Raw genomic sequence first — 20,168 nt, 5'->3', positions numbered from 1 at the left:
ACAGGAAGTATTATGAAAACCCTTTACACCACCCCTGTTCTGAAGCTTTAGAGCCTGATCCCCAGCCTGACCCCAAACAGCTACACAACTATTTTTAGTGCTGTAGTGTGAGCCCAAGTCTGCAGACCGGGCTCTGAGACTCACTGCTGCTTGCCACGTAGACTTACCCTTTGTGTTTGTTTTTCTGTTTTGTGTAAGGGGGGGTTGAGCGTGAATGGTTCTTACCTACCTAGCTCACAGGGTTGTATGACTTAATCACATTTTCAAAATATGATGCAATATAGCTAGTCAGCTCTTTCAAAATATAATGCAACTCTGGGCATGATCAAAGCCCTTTGAAGTTAAGGGACGGTGGTGCGTTGCTTTCAGTGGGCTTTGGGCATCTAATAACCAATAGTCATATATAAAAGAGAATTTAGTGAAAACATATCCAAGTCTTTTGTACATCCACCTAAATCCTGCCCTCAACTTGAAGTCTTTATTGAATTTTTGATATTGGCATGACACAATACATGTCTAGCACAAAGTTGATCCATAGCAAATGACATACATAGCATATGTAAAAATGAGGAAATGGTCCCATTTCAGATAGTGTGTTATTTTAAAATAAAACTATTGGTAAATTGTGTAGATTATTCTGAATTCATAGCACCCCATTAATATATTTTTAATATGAAATTCGGTGAGCTTTTACACCAAAAAGAAATGGTTGCTGTTTTTAAAAAATGTAGCCGTGTTCAGTTTTCTGATGCTTTCAGTAATCAGAGCAGCTATTATTCATCCAACCACCTTTCTGCCACAGAACCGTAATCTGGAAATGAATGCTCTTTTTTTTTTTTACAAACACAAGCAACATTAGTCACAGATTATTAAACCACAAAGAAGAATTTCACTCAGTCACAGCTCTGATAAACCTAGAGTTATGCTTTCATGAGCAATACCAAAACCCATACTGACGAATTGCATTTTTCATTTTTCACACAGGCAACTCCCTTGAAGACTTATTCAGTTTAAAACCCGCTCCCAATCAGCTGAGGGCATGGCTACACTTGCAGATGTAGAGTGCTTTGAGTTAAACCCACCTTCGCAGAGCACAGTAGGGAAAGCGCTGCAGTCTGTCCACATTGACAGCTGCAAGTGCACTGGGGTGGCTGCATTTGCGGCACTTGCAGCGGCATTGGGAGCGGTGCATTGTGGGCAGCTATCCCTCAGAGCACCTCCTCCCATTCTGGTGCTGTGGCTTGTGGCAAGGGGACAGGGGACGCGGGGCATTCTGGGTCCAGTCCCAATGCCCTGTGATGCATTGGTTCACATCCCAGCAATCCCTGTGCTTCTGTCCACATTTGGCGCCATCTTTCAACTTTTTTCTACTGCGCGTTCTGTCTTCCCTTTCGGTCTGCGGGAATGGAGCCCAAACTGCTGAGGAGTGTGCTGACGAGTCTCGCCAGCACGTCACGTTTGGCAGTCGAGTTATTCCTTATGATCCAAAGTGACAGTGAGGGTTCCGATGACGAAATCGACTCGAGTAACACATATGACATGAATTTGCTTGTGGCATTCACGGACATGCTCATCACCGTGGAACGCAGCTCTGGGGCTCGGGAAACGAGCACTGAGTGGTGGGATCACATCGTCATGCAAGTCTGGGATGACGAGCAGTGGCTGCAGAACTTTCGGATGAGAAAAGCCACTTTCATGGGATTGTGTGAGGAGCTCGCCCCCACCCTGTGGCGCAAGGACATGAGATTGAGAGCTGCCCTGATGGTGGAGAAGCGGGTGGCTATTGCAATCTGAAAGCTGGCAACTCCAGACAGCTACTGATCAGTCGCTAACCAGTTTGGAGTGGGAAAGTTGAGTGTTGGAATTGTGTTGATGCAAGTTTGCAGGGCCATTAATTGCATCTTGCTCAGAAGAACCGTGACTCTGGGTAACATGCATGAAATTGTGGATGGCTTTGCACAAATGGGTTTCCCTAACTGTGGAGGGGCAATAGATGGCACACATATTCCAATTCTGGTACCAGCCCACCTAGCCTCTGTGTACGTTAATCGGAAGGGGTATTTCTCTATGGTTGTCCAGGTGCTTGTGGATCACCGTGGGCATTTCATTGACATTAACGCAGGCTGGCCCGGAAAGGTGCATGACGCACGCATCTTTCGGAACACTGGCCTGTTCAGGAAGCTGCAAGCCGGGACTTTTTTCCCAGACCAGAAGATCACCGTAGGGGAAGTCAAAATGCCCATTGTGATCCTTGGAGACCCTGCTTACCCTTTAATGCCGTGGCTCATGAAACCCTACACAGGGAACCTTGACAGCAACAAGGAGTGGTTCAACAACAGGCTGAGTCGGTGTAGAATTACTGTGGAGTTTGCTTTTGGCCGTCTAAAGGGCCGCTGGTGCTCTCTGTATGGGAAGCTGGACCTGGCCAATAACAGTATCCCTAAGGTTATATCCGCATGCTGTACCCTCCATAACATTTGTGAAGGGAAGGGTGAAAGATTCACTCAGGCATGGAACTCAGAGGTTCAACACCTGGAGGCTGAATTTGAACAGCCAGAGAGCAGGGCTATTAGAGAGGCCCAGCGCAGGGCTGCAAGGATTAGGGATGCCTTGAGGGAGCAATTTGAGGCTGAAAACCACCAGTAAGGTCTGGTGCCCTGCACGTGAGTGAAGTGCAGTGGTTCCAATGCTAGTAGGAATCTATGTTTGCTACGCTGACTTGCAGTGCCTGTTTCTTTCCTGGTCTAAGGTATCTTTTATTTTATGCAATAATAAAGAATGTTTTCAAAGCCAAAAAAATCCATTTATTGAAAAGAAAATTAATTTATTGAAAAGAAACACAATTGCTTGGGAAACAGAAAGGGCAAGGGGGTGGGGTGGAGAATGGTACAATCACAGATTTCTGTATGTCCTGTTATCGTACTCAACCTTCCTGTTTGGAGGGCTGTGCAATGAGTGCTGCACTTCAGGATGGCTATACTGCATGGTGATGGGGGTTGAGTGCAGTGGGTAAGGGTCGTAGTTTTCAGGGCTGGGTGGTGAAGCTACAGGTGTTGGAGGCAGCTGGTGGCAGTATGAACCCAGATGTTGGGGAAAGTGGTTTGAAGGTGACATGGGGACAGAAGGGAAAGAGTTTTGGGACAAGGGCTGCAGGGAGGGGCAGGTGCGGTAGTGCTCCACCTGCATGGCTACAAGCGCCTGGATCGAGTCCGCTTGGCGCTCCATTATGCTTATCAGCCGATCTGTGCTTTGCTGCCGGAGCACTGCAGTTTTGTGCCGGCGCTCCTTATTCTGCTGGTGGATCCTCCTTTCACTGTCCCGCCACTCCTGCACTTTTTGATTTTCATTACTTGAATGCTGCATTACTTCATGCACCATGTCTTCCTTGCTTCTACGTGGCCTCTTTCTGATTCTTTGGAGTCTTTTGGCCGGTGATAACACGGACAGCTGAGATCTCAAGGTTGCATCTGTAAGGGCAAAATGCAACACTTAACAGAGGCAGGATTATTCACACCAGACAGAGCAATGATTCCCCTGTACTTAAGGGCAATCACAGTCTACACAATAGCATAATTTGCCCATCCCAAAGCGAGCACACATAACCCACAGGAGCCCCAAAATGGTGAATAAGCACAGGGTCAAGCGTGACTGATTGTTTCACAGCTGTACTGTCCTCTGGGTTTCTGTGCCTTGGGGAGAGCCAACAGCGGTAGGGGGCCCCTATATTAAACACTGTCCCCATGTTTTCCATAGGAGTTCATCCTGGAAGATATCTCGCTGCTGAGGGTGACCTGAGAAGCAAGGGAGGGTGTTCCACTGCAACATGGCTTCCGCCTGGCCCATATGCAGCTTGCCGGTGTGCAGCAATGGTCCCCCCGCCCCACACGGCACAGTGGTGTGGACATGTTAGCCTTACTGGGACAAGGACCGCAGTGGCTCTGCCGAGAAACCTGCGCAAGTGCATTGCCCAAGTTCTGGATGACACCTTTGAAGAGATCACTGAGGCCAATTATTGTGATGTGAGAGAGCACATCAACGCCCTATTCCGCATCTAGGCATGCATGCAGCCCTAACCCTCCTCGCCCCAAGAGCCCTCACTGAATAACTTCCTTCCCAAAAGGAATAGGAACCTCCTCTGGTGTTTGTCCTTCCCCAAGCACTGTCTGCTGTGACTGGCTATCTTCCTCCTGGCTCTAGAACAGCTCCTGGCTGCATGCATCTAGGGATTCCGGGGTGTCTTCCTCTGCCTCAGCACCCTCACTCCCGCTTTGCTGCTCCTCCTCCTCCTCCTCCTCCTCGTCCTGCGTTGTTGAACTGGGCTCTGAAGTGTCCATGGTGGTACTCGGAGTGGAGGTGGGGTCGCCCCCAAGTATCGCGTACAGCTCTTTGTAGAAATGGCAAGTCGCGGGGGCAGCACTAGAGTGGCTGTTTGCCTCCCGGGCTTTGTGGTAGGCATACCGCAGCTCCTTCACTTTAACCCTGCACTGCAGTGCATCCCGGTCATGGCTCCTTTCTGTTATGTCCCTTGATATCTGCCCAAAGGTATCGTAATTTCTACGGCTGGAGTGCAGCTGGGACCGGACAGCTTCCTCCCCCCAAACACTGATGAGGTCCAGCATCTTGCCATTGCTCCATACTGGGGATCGCCTGGCGTGTGGAGGCATGGTCACCTGGAAAGATTCGCTGAGAGCATTCCACGCCTGGCTGAGCAAACAGGAAGGGGATTTTCAAAATTCCCAGAGAATTTAAAGGGCAGGTCTGACGGTTGGTCACCTGAGGGCAGGGCAGTAGAGTTCAAAGTGATGACCTGAGTGGCTAGAACAGGCATTGTGGGATACTTCTGGAGGCCGATCAGAGTGCACTAACAGACCAGGGCATCCACACTGGTGCCGCGACACTCCAGCGGGGGCGCACAAAACGTTATTCCACTCGCCGAGGTGGAGTACCAGGAGTGCTCTAGCCACCCAGTCAGAGCGCTGTACGTTCCTTGCCAGTGTGGACGGGTAGTGAGCTAGTGCGCCCGGGGCTCCTTTAATGCGCTCTAACTCGCAAGTGTAGCCAAGCCCTAAATCACAATACATGTTCCTGAATATAATGACTTGTATGTAGAAAACGAAAGAAGTTGTCAGCATCATACTTCTTAATTTTTTTAGAGATAAGAGTTTGAGGGGCAGTGAGGTTTAGTGCATGGGGCCCTGGACGGGGAGTCAAGAGACCTGGTTTCTCTTCCTGTCCTTGTGCAACTCACTTTACCGCTCTTTCCCACTACTTTTCTATTTAGATTGTAAACTCTTTGGGGAGGGCCTTTTCTTACTATGTGTCTATACAATGGGAACTGATCTTTGGGACTCCTATGCATTGCTGTAATATAAATAATAAGACCATCATGTGCATCTTCTTCCCTCTCCTCCCGCCCTTCCCTCAATAATGAACTTTGTGTGGGATGCTACATGAGCTGGAATTACTAGAATCTACTTAACCTGAAGACCTTCTTTGGGAAATGGGGATCTAGGAAATGTTTTGAAAATGCCATCCATGTTCTTAAATCTTGTTCTTTTCAAAAGCAGAAGACTTGTTTTTGAGATGAATTATTATTATGCGCCTCAGGAATAAGTCATCTCTGTCAGGGATGATCCAGAATCCAGGGAGGAATGATCTCCTGGAGAGGCAGAGAAATGAACCCAACCTTCTAGTTTGGTGGCAGAATTTTAACAAGGGGCTTGTGGGAACTAGCAGGAGGCTTCTGGGACCTATTCCAGCATGTCACTCCAAAAAAAAATTATTGGGCAATGCGATTGTCTAGAATTAACTTCTTCCTATAAAATCACAGTATTGTTTTAAATATTGTCTCCTTTCTTAATTACTAGAAAATCCCCCTGCATTAGTAACCACCCTCATTTAGTAGCTGTCCCTTTACCAACAGACCCGCAAAGGAAAGCAATTATATTTAACAGACGCCCCTGTTGTTTTGAATTCCCCTCCTTGATTTAAAGCTGCAGGGGGACATAATTAAGTATAACATATGGCGCATCCTCCAAAGCTATGTGGTATCACACAATTAAAAACAAGAAAGAGCTCACAGAAACAACTGATCATAGTTAAATGTATTTATATGTCAGTGTTTTATCCTCAGGCATATAATGAAAGAGTATAATTATAATATGGTTTATTGAAGTGCTGAGAGAATCTTAATTTGTTGTAAAATTACTTAAGTGACAAAATCCTATAGAATAGTCTCCTATCTTCTGGATAAAGCTAGAAATTAAATTGTGACATAATACAGGATTTTAATTAGATCTATAACGTATGGGCCATCAATTTTTAAGGAGAACTCTTCACTGAAATGACTGGGGAATTCTCTTTGAAAGTGACAGAACAATAGGGCCCTATGCATTTATTTTAAAATACCATTTTTTAGTGTTTGAACCAGATATTAAATCTTTGAAAATGTTGCAGTAGCCAAATAAATAATACCACATAACTTGATGAGGGCGTACAGCAGACATACACTAATGAGATTTATTCACATAATGGACTTATTTTAGCAGTTATGTCACATGTCATAAACATAATATGTTAAGACAGTTTGAAGGAAATGATTTCTTTATTTAATTTCATCTGAGCAGAATCATTGAAGAGAATAACGGATGATTCCTTCTGGTTTAGACTTCCAAGACAGCCTATCTCTTGCTATGTCTCCATTCTGGAAAAGAATTAATATGACACAGCATTTAATATCCCATTGCAGATTTTTTGTCCTTATGCATCAGCATATTAAAGAGGTGATGCATAAGATAGTATATTTTGTACCAAACATTTTAAATTATCTCAACTATGTTATAGTGACACCATAGTTATGGATAGGCTAGTACTTCCACCCTGATGTGGAGGGCTTTCCCAATGATCAGAATGGGTAAGATTCAGACCTGCAGCATGCAGTGACATCTTGTCTATACATGAAAATAATTCAGCTCTGAAGTCTAATTTCTCATGACCCCGCAGTGCTAAAAATAGGAACTTTGTCGTTGGAAGGGGAGATTGTTTGCTTCTATCCATTGAGATGCCATCATATTGGACTTTAAAATCGTATCTTTGAAGCCATTTTCCATCATTTCTGGAGATGTTTATGGCTCCCTGTGAGTTCTGTACAGCTGGGCTCAAGGACCAAGATTTTCAAAAAGTAGGAGCTGGAAGTCAGGCTTCTAAATCCACATGTAAATAAACAACAAATACTTTTAAAGTCAATTAGAATTTTCTATTGATTATGGCCAATTAGATGCTTGGGGAGACAGGTATCAAATTATAGCATGAAAATCTCTAGAAATGTCCATAGGAAGTGCATCAATCCAAAGGTAATCAAGACTCCATTCAATCAACTTCAAATAGAGCTAATTAAAAAAAAGTATTAAAAGAGGTATCTGGGACAATACCTGCTGCCTTGTTCCCCTGCCTATTTTTTGTGATTTTACTATCACATTTTCTTATTTTTTTCAAATATTCCTTTCCCCCCTTCTTCAGTGTGAAAGACCCACACAAACAGCAAGGAACACTCACTGACAGCACAAGGAAAAAGTGAAATTCATTATGTACAAGGGATTGGGTATCCTCTCTCACAAGTTTTGCAATGGTGTAATGAAAAAAGAATCAGTTTCAACTTCCACAGTGTTATGTACAAACAAATGTACAAACTAAGCAAACCCAAGAAGAAAAACAAGATTTTTTTCCTTTCAACACTTTTCAGTTATAGTAATTTTAGGAGTCCCTTGTAACTCTAATAGGTCAAACAATTTAGAGGAAAAGTATCATTATTAAATTGACCATGTCCCTTTTAGTAGAAAGAAATGTCATTAAATAAACTGATATAATGAAAGACTTCAGTGGCCACCTCCAAGATTTACTATTGGCTGCAGCATGTAGCCATGTTGGGCCCAGGATATGAGGGAGAGAGAGAAAAGGTGGGTGAGATAATATCTTTTATTAGACCAACTTCTGTTGGTGAAACAGACAAGCTTTTGAGCTACACAGAGCTCTTCTTTAGGTCTGGGATTTACTCCTTGTATTTAGCTGACACACTCTGATTACCATTCCAAGACTTGAAGAAGAGCTCTGTGTAATTTGAAAGCTTCTCTCATTCATCAGCAGAAATTGGTTGAATAAAAGTCAAGATATTACCTCACCCATCTTGTCTCTCTATCACTTGGTAAAGTTTCATCTCAGATGAGGTAAGAGGCTTTAACTACCCTTTGCTAAGCCACTATATAATTATAATATAATAATAATAATTAATAATTAATAATAACTTGGAGCCTCTCAGGCTCTCTCTTAAAAGAGACATATTTTCTATAAATCACAGACACAATAGTTTATTGTCTTGGCGCAGAGTAATCAAATTTGTTTGAAAGGGTTCATCACTGCATGCCTCATTGCTAATGTTTCTAGTTGTCTGTTGCAGATTTTTTCTTAAATGGTGCCAGTGCATAGTGTTACTGACACATCTCTCTGATCCTCAAAATTGTATATTACACCCACCATTATGGTATCTGAGAGCAGTATCTATCCCAACTGCTTACACGTTCCTGGCTTTTTCGGGTCTCTGTTCTGACAATTCAGATGATGTCCAGCTCCTCATATTCTACAAATGGTGCTGGTTTGAAGGAAAAACCTGTGGGCCATCTTTTTCACACTTCTCAAATGTCTTGGAAGGGCTGTTTCCCACATCTCATCCATTCAGTATGGTTTGTACAAGTTGGGAGCAAAATAACTAAAGCTGGGATTTTCAAAGGTGCTCAACTCCCATTGGAATTTGATGTCTAGGAATTGGATGTCTAGGTGCCCAGCTCCCTTAGACAGCAATGAAAATCCCAGCCTAAAGGAATGAAAACAGGGTCTTGGCTTGCAGGCCCCCTGAAGAGACTTCTGGGTTGGTGCCTCTACTCTGACAAGGTCAAGACTTACATTAAGACCCTTAATTTAATATAGTTTCCTGTTTGTAATAACAATAAAAAGAATTCTAGCATGGATGCCCCACCCTCCGGCAAAGAGAACAACACCGTTCTTTTTGTGATGACTCTAAAACTCACCAAGTGGATTATACACACTTTTTTCCTTAGTTCTATAAAGGGCAGCGATTCTTTTGTTTGTCAGAAGACATGCGTCACCACCAGGATGGTAAGACTAAGCTTCTTAGCTGCAAGACTTGGTAGTGGAGGGAAGGAGAGGGATGACAAAAACCTAACAAACCCCACAAAAGTCCCACATTTGTACTTCCAGTACAAGCAAACATACCTTGTTCCTTTTCAGCAGATAGAGATTGCATCAGAAAGATGTATGTTTATTCAGACTATTTCTGATGACATTTTGTTTTTTATTTCACATTGGTAGGAAACGAACACTGGCGTGTTTTTACTTCCTGAATTAATTTAGGGCTTGTTGTTACAAACTGCCAATTATTTATATTTAATTACCGAGGAATTTCCTCCGCCAAGAAAACAGGAAATATTCAGTCCAGGATTAGTGAGCTGTATCTCAGAACCCACCAGGACAACTATCTACATGGTATATACAGAATACCCTGATGGTGTGGCATAAAAGTTTGAGTGGCCTAGATAAAGGCTGGTCACATTACCTGAGTGGCAAAGCCAAGAATGAATTATTCAGGTAATCCCAAATGAGAGTATTCTGCTATGCCATATATTTTACAGAAAAAGCATTTAAAAATGTTAGAGAGAACTTTAGAAATTGTTATTGATAGTATTTATTTTACCCTATTGCCTCTAAAACCAGGCAACCCTATTACCATGGGATCAGCTGTACAGACCACTGAAGGAGAAATTCCAACTCACTCTATGTACTAAGTATTTAATGCAGTATTTCTGAAATGAGTGCACACAAGAAGTAACTTTGCTCTATTTACACAGCCCTACAGCCTTTATTTTCTAACTCAGGTAGGAACTTATAACTCTCAAACCAGGACAGAATTTACAAATGGTAGTTGATCTTAAAAAGGGCTATCATGAATGGGTAATTCTTTAAAGAATTTTTGTTTTTGTTTTTGTTACAGTATTTTGTACTTTTGAAGACTTATGGATTGGTGACATATTGTAGTAACAAGCTAAATACATTTAGAGCAATATTATTATGTACTTTGCCACCTGCCATATCGCTGGCCTCATTTCCTGACAACATATTCCAGACATGAGGTAAAATTAATTTTTGATGCAAAGTCAGTCCAGCCTTAGCGCAGGTCTGCACTTAAAATGCTGCATTGGTGCAGCTGCATCAGTGTAGCTGCACCGCTGTAGCACTTTAATGAAGATGCTCTACTCTGACAGGAGAGAGCTCTCCCATCTGCGTAGTTAATCCACCTCCATGAGCAACAGCAGCTATGTTGGTGGGAGAAGCTCTCCCGCTGACATAGCAGTGTCTACACTGGCTCTTAGGTCGGCATAATTATGTTGCTCAGGGGTATGGATTATTCATACCCCTGAGCAACATAGTTATACTGAAGTAATTTTGTAGTGTAGACCAGGGCTTGGTTGTTTCAGGAAATGATGTAGTGAATTATCCTTCACTAGCAAATTATGTAAAATAAATGTCTCTTTTAAAATCAGGATGCAAAGCCCAGATAAAATCAGACATCCATGTATTGTAAAGCACATCTTATTTTTTGCGTACTATTAATAATTCTAAATGGATTAATTGTATTTTTTGTTTTTCTTTTTAACAATCGACGTCTCTCTCTTGTTGCGGAACTCTGGACCAGGTACCAAGCTGTGCATCACTCAAACCAACTGTGGTGAGGAGTTGCTGGGACTGCCGTCCACTGTTTACCTCGAGGAGATAGAGGACCCATAGATTTCGGAGCCATGCCAAGGAAGGGTGGTAGAAAGTAGCCATGGAGAACCAGGCATTAGTCTGGTTATAGTGCTGAGAGACGAGTCAGCGTGTTTCGGTAGGATCCCTGGTGACCCAGTGGCGGGACTACCTGCCACTGTTGGGGCCCTGGGCAGGACCCAATGGAGTAGGGCGGCCCTGGGCCCCGCATCTCCTGCTGAGAACCCCACCCCTTGGGTGGCGTCCTACTCACCCTAGGCCAGAAGGCCTGTGCGTTATTTGTGGCTTGCCACAGCCAGAAGTCTGTGAGCCCCAGACTCTCTTGTTTGCTGGCTGTAACGACCAGGAGGCTTGGGCTATAGACTGCTCGCTGCTCTGCCCCACCCCAAGGGGCAGAGGTCCAGACTGTAGTCCCTATCTGCCCTAGCAAAGAGGCTAGACTAAGATGTTTTGTTACTCTGCCCTGCCCAAAGGGCCAGGGAGGTAGACTGTTAATTGTTGTCTGCCTAGCCAGGAATCTAGGCCAAAGACTGCTAATCCCCTGTAATTTGACTGTTTGATGGAGTGAGGCAGAGTGGCCTCCCTCTGAGCCTGATTGGGAGGGATGGCCATAGAACACTATGCAGTCCAAACCTGTGTTCAAGGTCACCCCAGGATCTATCAGTTCCTTTCAATCATATGGCAATACCTTCTCCACCCAACGTCAGTTTCAGACTGTGGTTGAATGTCCTGTGATTAGTGGTAAAGTAGGAGGAATTTATTTTTGCTGGATTCAGCTGGAATTTATGTTCCTTTGCCCATCTAATTACAATTTCCAAGTCCTCATTCAATCATTTTCCAATACCTCTATTTCACAACCCAGGATGAAGCACAATAACACCTGCATACATGTACACAGTTTATTTCAAGCCACCTGGCAGTCCAGAGGAGTACAGTAGGAAAAGAAGAGAACTTCAAACTGAGTCCTGAAGAACTCCCACCATGAGTGGCCTGGTCTCCGAAAAACTACCATTTAATCTTATTTTTATTTTCCTATATGATAGGAAATCTCTTATCTAAAGGTGCATTTTTACCACAGATTCCCTTCTCACTGAGTTTCACTAAGAGCTTATCATCTCAAACCTATCAAATGCCGCACTGAGATCCAGAAAGGCTCTTATTGATGACTAGTGGCTTTTGTTGGAATCCATCAATACTAGTCTGACAGAAGGCCAACAGTAAGTCCATAGCTGAGTACAAGAGCCTGTATGCCTTTGGGTAGGTTCTATTTTCCTTTCTTTTAAAAATCACCATAGAAGCCTTGTTTGAACCATTCTTTCCATTGTCTTTCAAAGGTGACTTGAAGATACAGGGTGATAGCTTCCCAGAGAAGTGGCATCCTTGCCAGTCTTAAGAAGAGGGACAATAACTGCTAACTTCCACCATTTAGGTATCTTCCCTTTTAACCATGATTCGTTTATGATTTGTGATGGAAGGCACCCCTGTATTCACACCCTACACACTTTGTACAAGGCATGCCTTGAGATGTATCATTTGAAAACTCATAATTTGCTGATCAGTAATATCATGGTAAAATGCATGTAGCAACATTATATGTAAAGTTATGAACATAGGCTTAAATCATGACTGAAGTGTGTTTCCCAGATAAGTCTGGGGAATGGCTCAGTTTCTCCAACAAAGGGCAAGCTGATGCCCCAACCAGGTGTCAACAAAGCTGATGGGTCATCACCTATAAATCGGCCATTCTTTGGCAAGAAAGGGGGGCAGGGACAAAGAGATCTGCCTCTTAGCAAAGAAATAGCTGAGGTCTCCTTCCTTCACCAGACACCCTGTCTCTTGGTTCTCAGCAGGAAATGCTTTTCAAAGAGGGACTGAAACTATGAAAAGGAGGAGCAAACACCACAAGGAACCTCTCTTCCTCTCCCTGGTCATCTCATTCTTCACACCTGAGAAGACAAAGGAAACAGCTATTGCACCTATGCACATCAGGGTTCCCAACTATATAATAATTTTAATAATACTGGGCTTGATCTTGGACAAGAACCTGTTAACCCTCAAAGTGATAACTGGGAATAGTCTGCTATGATGATTACAGTACACACAACCACCACCACCACCACCACAAGGCTAGGTGCCTTACTCCCATTTTGTTTCAACTTCCTTTATTTTCTCACCTAAATATCTTGCTTTTTCACTTGAGTTTATGATTCATGCTGTAAAAGATGATCCTTTATATAAATGACTCTACCTGGGTAACACTAGTTCTTAGGGGATGGGAGAGCCTGGAGAAAGCACTACTATCCCATGGCCTGCGTTGTGCAGGAGCTCAAACTAGATGATCTTAATGGTCCCGTCTGACCTTAAAGTCTATGATTCTATAGAAAATTTTGGTGACCCTTCATGAAAACAGATACAGTGGGATTCATTCATAGTCTAGGAGACCTCGAGTCTTTTCTGTCTCAAATGTTTACAGGCCAAATTATGTGGTTCTCAATCAAAGGAATTTCAATGAGAGTTTGGTTTGATTAAGGACTACACTATCTGACCACATGATGTTAACACCACCACATTTATCTTGACTATGTTACATCAGTCGGTTAGAAATAATGAGCAGGCTCTGATTAAAGAAGTATGGGGTCCTGTGCGTTATGGACATTGCCGCCCCCACCTTCCTTAAACTAGACAGAGCATGTGATATACAAGACAATTTCCGCCTTAGGCAAACTTCAATGTGCTGCCCTCTTTCTATCCCCTAGAACAGAGGTTCTCAATGGAGCCGGGGGCGGGGGGCGGATGGAGTGGCATGCTGTCTGGAGGGGGGCACAGCAAGTCTTCTGATGGCTTGGTGGTTATCGTAAAAGTTGGCGGGGATTGCCAAATGCCAGGTCCCAGTGCCACTTAGGTTTGGCCCAACTAACCTCTCCATCATGATGGGAGGAGGTGGCAGCTGGGCCAAATTTGAGTGAACGGTGTTGCAACCATATGTGGGGTTGCAGGGCTACTCAGGTTTGGCCTGGCCAACCCTCTGACATGATGTAGGGGCAGCTGGGCCAAATCTTATATGGATTTGTGACCGGGCGTACAAGGATGCAGCACCACTAAGTTTTGGGGGTTTTTTTTGTTTTGTTTTTTTTTCTGGTGGTCCAGGCTCCTCCTGATATATTATAGTATCATCCATTGCAAAGAGCAAAAGAGATGCTTGGAATCTTGTAGAGAGTAAGGTTAAACATGGAAGACAACAAAAATATAATAATAAACTAACAGACCACACCAGAAATTTAACAGAAGCATTGAAGGTAATGTATATACAAGAAAACATACATCTCAGTCCAGAAATGATTCCTTGTCCTGTCCTTTCACTATCTGGATTTTGGATGCTTTGCTTGGTATTTGGTTAGTTGACTGAAATTATCTGAGTAAGTGGAAATGCAAGCTGTCATTTTATTATCACATATTTCTTTTACCAACACCTCTCTATTTTTGTCTTGCCTCCAAGTATTCAAACATGTTATATCATGCACGGAGCAGGGAACATTTAGCCAAGGTTTCCAGCTTGGATGAGAAACCAGAGAACTGCTGTGCACCTTCATCATTCTTGCACTGGCTCACAGCTTCAGGAGCTCAAAGATCTAAAATAAACAATACAAAACAAACAACTAAGAAACAAACAAACAAAACCTTTTGGCCCAAATTTTACTCTCCAGTTCACACAGAAATGCTGAAGTCAATAGGAGTTCTGTGAATGCATCCAAGGGCAGAATGTAGGGTTTCTTTTTCTGGCTTTTATGCAAACCAGAGCAATACTGGGTCCCCATTAAGCCTCTCCACACAGCTCTTGCACCAAAGGCTTTTCTTTCAGTCCTATCTGTGACTCTCTTTCAAGTACAGGTATATGATGGCTGTTTGTCAAACTGCTTGCTGATAGAGTGGAGAGCCATCATCTGGTCCTTGGTGAATAAGAGGTTAATCTCGCCTCATTTTGCCTCTCTTCTTACACAGGTGACCATGGGAGCCTCATTAGATGATTGCTTGGAAGATTGCCTCTTGGAAGGCAGGGCTATAGGTTTACAGTTAAACTGAGAGTGTGAACATGTACTGTTTCTCCTTGTTTTGATTTCTGGTTGTAAACATAAAATGCCAGCTTCTCCCTCCCTATTAAATCAATAGTTTTAATAGTAAATCAATAGTTTTGTTGACCTCAATGCCAATTAACACCAGCTGAGGATCTGGCCAACTACATCCGTTTATATGCTCCCCCCTCACCCCAGACAATACCACTTTAATCCTTGGACTCTATCACTTCAGTTTTCCCCTAATCTAGCATGATGCATCACTTGCAATAGCCTACAGAGGAGCGCTGGGCTGTAAATATGCCTTCCCCATTCACCTGTATGTCTCTTTACAAAGCCTGCCTATCAGCAATTCTGAATCATGCAAAGTTGCAATGTTGTGGTTTCTGTGGCTCAAGCCCTCAGAGGTACAGCACTTTCTGCTGCTGCTGTCTCTAGGGGACTGCTTCTAGTTGACGTTCTTTTGCTTGCACTGCTTCTTGTCTTCACTGTTCACTTGTCTTCATTTCTGTAAGAATAGAAATTTCACTCTTTCAGCCTTTGACTGAACATTGCCCTTTTCTGGATGAGCTCTATAAGCCTATACTTCTTTCCACCCTTGACTGTATTTCTGCAAGCAGAAAATGTCTCTATCTTAGGGTTTTTCTTCTCCTCTCTTGAGGACTATGAGGGTATGTCTGCACTTCAACCTGGGGGTGCATGTAATTCCCACCTAGAGGAGACATACTGGTGTCAGCTCTCATGGAGCTGGCATGCTAAAAGTAGAGTGTAGAGGCAGCAGTGCAAGCAGCGGGAGGAGCTAGCTGCCCCAACTATGTTCCTAGGGTCTTGGACTGGCATGCGCTCCAGTTGGCTAGCGTCTGGCACTGCCACAGCTACGTTCTATTCTTAGTGTGCTAGCTGGGAATCACATCCCGAACTGGAAGTGTAGACATACCCTCAAGGCGTTTATCCTCCTTAATAGGAGCCAGATCCTGAAAAATGTTGACTTCACTGGGAACTCCAGTGCTCAGCACCTAAATTAAGATTCTTTAGGGTTTATACAGTTTAGAAGTATATTATATTCTGCAGTTGGCTGTGAATAAAAACCATGTATCCTTGACAGAGGCAAATCAGCAATATATAAAGCCTGCCTTTTGCAATAGCAGCCTTACTACCTGCAGCTACCTTTCTTTTGAATTGTCATTTCCTTCTTAAACAAGTTCTTATTACTGGTGTCTTTGTTTTTATGGGGAACAAGGCTTTAGATGTTAAAAGTGCTGGCAAAATTTGGGCCTGAACTACATGAGAATGATTTTTTTAAATTTCTCTTTCACAAAAAATGGGGCTATGCAGTGTCATCAACTTTTTTTCTTTTAAAGAGAACTTTCCACTCATTTCAAGGGGCAAGTTTTGCTTAAAAACTAATGGCATGATACAGCTAACAGTTTGTAATTTCAAGTCTTCATCTCAGTTTATGACTTTGGAAAATGTTGAATTGACACTTTTTTCTAAAGTTAATGGATAAAATTGGATATTTTATTATATTTTTAAAAAGAATTTCCCGGAATTTATTGGTCCTAATCAGCTCAGAATCAAAATGAAATTATTTCTGTTGTGGTTGCAGTTTAGGTCACTTTAGCTAATAGGCCTGCGTCTAGTTCGACATGCAGGTTAGCTCCAATAACACATGACAACATCACTGGAAGCTGCTCATTCCTCTGGGCAGTTGTGGGAGGAGTGGGGACTCCAGTACACTGCCGCTACCTCTTCTAGGTGGCTGAGGAAGGAGAGGGTTGGGGACCTCCATCTGCTGCTGCCACATTTCACTGGACCGCCCCTCATCTTGCCTGGACCAAGCTGCACGTATGAGGGGGACTGTTCTGCCTGGGCCTCTGGATGTGTAGAGGGGCACCTGCCAACACCATCCTGCCCAGTGGAGGGCTCTGTGTTGCCACCCCACCCACTTTAGGGCCTATGCTGCAGTTTTAAGAGGTGCATCCATTGACAGGACCCTCTTATGAGGTGGCAGGAGGGCGGCCTTTGCCCTTCAGACTCCTCTGTTTAGACGGGGAAGGCCAAGGCCTCCCTGATCCTGCATGAACTCTACCCCCTCCCCCCCCCAGCCAAGGAGCACCGGGCTGGGAAAGAGAGGCCCCAGTTCTCCAATGAGAAGTGCCAGCGGTGGGCCAGAGTATCCCCCTGCCTGAAGCTGGCTCCTGGCAGACTCAGCCCATGCGGCTGGGCAGCTGAGAGGGGTGGGTGCCCCTGGCTGCTGCAGTCCTGCCCTGTCTATCCAGGGCTTTGAAGATGTCAAGTGCTACATATTTGTCCGTGATCTCATTAAATCAGCTGCCAGCAGAAATAAACAAGCAACATCTTGCTCATTATTAGTGCCAAACTCCATGGAGACGGACCAGATGTATCCATGAGACCACCCCCCCCCCCCCAATTCAGCGGGAAGAGGCGGGCGGGGGCTTCTATTTCACACTTCACTGGTGCAAAGGACCCCTCCCCAGGTGCGCGGCTGGCTTCGCCCGCCCTGCCCCAACCCCCCTCCCCCCACGTGGCGGGCTGTTTGGGGGGGGGGAGGCCGCAGGCGGCGTGACGTTAGCGCCTGCCCGGGGGAGGGACGGCGTGCGAAGCTCGGGGTTGAAGGGACGCGGCAGGACAGGAGCCTCCACACCCCGCGCGATGCGAGAGGGCAGCATGCGGCCAGCGGGGCGGGCTGTGCGCGCCGCGGAGCGACTGGCTGCCGCAGCCCCCAGCGCCACGCAGGGGGAGACTGGAGCTGGGTGACCGGCCCTGCTTGCACTGGAGACGCGGCCCCGCTTCGCTTTCCCCACAGGGCCGCTGCTCCGCGTGGCCAACTTTCCCCGGCTGGCGCTGAAGCTTCCCGCCGCTGCTCAGCCCGGGGAGCGAGGGGCTCCGATGGGAGGATCGCTGGGAAGCCTGGCCCGCCGCTGACAGGTTGGCGACTTCTCCTTCTGTTCCAGCCCAGGCGCTGCGGGGCTGCCAGGAATCCCCCAGCAGAACAGCGCTGGGGTTGGAGGGGCAGGAAGGGAAACCAGCTGCTGCCAGGGCTCTGCACAACGAGGCTCAGCTCCCCGCTGGCAGCCGGAGACGCACGTGTCCACGGGGGCCGTCCCGAAAGCCCCGAATGTGCCCTTTAAACGAGCCGTTGTTGCAACTTCTCTGGCTGCTGAATGCAGCTTCTGCCAGGCTCGCTGGCTTTCCGGAGAAACCCATCTCCGCCGGCCGGCTTGCTGCTTGAGCAATGCTCGCTTAAAGTTCAGAAAGTTGGCGGTCAGAGCTGTGTGTCGCAAGACGTGCGGGGAAAGTAGCGGGGGAAAGCGTCGAGCACCTGGGCTGAGACGTGAGTAAGAGGTGACTGGTCTTGTTGTTGCCCGAAGTGATTTTTCACTCTGGGATGATCGCTCTCCCCTTGGCTGGTAAGGCAAAGGTTGAACTCCCACCCTGGGAGTTATGTGTCATGGGGATCCCTGGAACTAGGCTTGCCAACCCTCCAGGATTTTCCTGGAGGCTCCGGCAATTAAAGATTAATTTTTAATTAAAGATTATATCTTAAATCTGCAGGAATTCGTCCAACTAAAGTTGGCAACCTTACGGTGTGACTCACTCCAGCATATCCCGCAGAACCATAAACATCAGTTTAAATATAGATAAAATGAAGCGATAGCTGGAAGTTGCGGCGTGTACCCAACCCGCGATGCAGGCTGCCGCTGACAGTCTGGTTTTCAGGCGCTGGATGCGGGGTAGTAACTCGTGCACACTTCTGAATAGGACCAACGCTAACAAACTTGAGGGAGCAAAAGGCTGAGCTGGTTACTCGGGTTGCACTATTTAAAAATGATGATACTTTGCATTCACTTTCCCCTTGATGTTTTCCAACATTCGGATTCACTCACTGGGATTTAGACATGGTTTCTGCCACACGTAGCGCTTCATGGACACAGGGCAGCAGATTCCTCCTCCTCCTCCTCCTCCTCCAGTTGGTTTCTACTGCCTAATCTAGCCCATCTTTATCTAGCGTTGTAGTATAGGGAGACTGCACAGGTTCGTTGTATTATGTCTAATTGCTGGCCTGAGCCTGCCTTGCGTGAGTCGTCCCTGCTCACCTGACTTCAACAGGGCTCTGTCTTCAGTGTGGGAGGTCAAGTCAGCGCACAAGGGTTTGCAGGGCTGGCCCTGCCTAGCAAAAATGCCGAGAGGCGGTGAAGCTGCGGAGAGCCCTGGGATCCAGGGCAGAGGGACGCTCCCGCACTTCGGAAGTCCTGCAAAGAGGCAGGCGTGAGGATTTGCGGGGTGGGTTGTGCATGACTCTCCACCTGAACTGATCGGCGGGAGGGGAAAAAGGAGGATAAGCAGTGGGCTCTGCTCGCCCTCTCCCCTGGGGAAGGGCACAGCGGCGGCTGGCTCCCCTCTTCATGGGTACCTGACACCGAAGGCAGAGTGGGAAGCCCCGGAGTTGATCCAGCTGGAGGGAGAGTGGAGAGGAGGAGTGGGATGTTGGTCGATCTCTTTGCGGAGCCGGCTGCAGGGAGGGAGGAGAAGGAGGGAGGGTCTGGAGGAGCGCGTAGAAACTTTTTACCTTTTGCAAACTTGTCGGTGTGCGCACAGCCCGAGCTGCTGCTCGCGTGAGAGGCGGAGGAAGGCGCCCAGCCGCTCTATCGGTGCACGATCCCGGGCACTCAGCGCAGGTAGGAGTTTAATATTAGGGTCTGTTTCTGTAATGCAAGAAAAATTCCCCCTCCCCGCTTAACAAAAGGCAGCGTCTAGGCAAATGTACACTGCTGTCCCGTCTACCTCGGTTTGTTTGATCTTTATCTGTATTTAAATGGCTTTGCGAGATTCACTTTTGCAAAGGAGAGGTGGACGCACGTAGGTCCCCCAGTTTGCACTGAGAGGCGCACTGAAGTCCTGCGGCTGCTAGAGTGTGTTCTCGTGCTTTGCACGGGGTTTAATCGCAGTCGGAGCGTGGCTGCTGCTGTTGAGCTGCAGTTGATTGAGAGTGGCCAGGCCGATCGCGGACGGTGCCTGGAGGAGGCTTGCTGCCTCTTGCAGGGGGATGTTGCAAGCAGGGAAAGTGGTGCGAATTTGCAGGGGGATTTGCTGTACCCAGTCCCGCCTTCTCGCAGGGTGGTTACTGTGCTGCGGCTTGCACGGGTCTGTCTGTGCTGGGGCGCAGAGGGGTTTCCCCTAGAGGTGTGAGTTATCTGCTGCCCCAGTTGAAGTGAGAGACTCTCTCGACTCCTCCCTTGGGTG

General features: G+C 46.0%; 1 protein-coding gene across 1 annotated transcript in view; it reads left to right on the top strand.

Annotated features, from left to right (window-relative positions):
* The first annotated feature begins 17,529 nt into the window (after window positions 1-17,529).
* PTGFR (prostaglandin F receptor) overlaps window positions 17,530-20,168 on the top strand; it is a 34,933-nt gene continuing 32,294 nt past the window's right edge. The window contains exon 1 of the mRNA XM_074961461.1: window positions 17,530-18,258. The gene's annotated coding sequence lies outside the window, so the exon portion shown is untranslated. The remainder of the gene's footprint in view (window positions 18,259-20,168) is intronic.

This window comes from Natator depressus, chromosome 8, assembly GCF_965152275.1.
Source record: "Natator depressus isolate rNatDep1 chromosome 8, rNatDep2.hap1, whole genome shotgun sequence".
In the NCBI taxonomy this organism is placed as follows: Eukaryota; Metazoa; Chordata; order Testudines; family Cheloniidae; genus Natator; species Natator depressus.
This window is presented reverse-complemented; position numbering and strand designations above follow the sequence as displayed.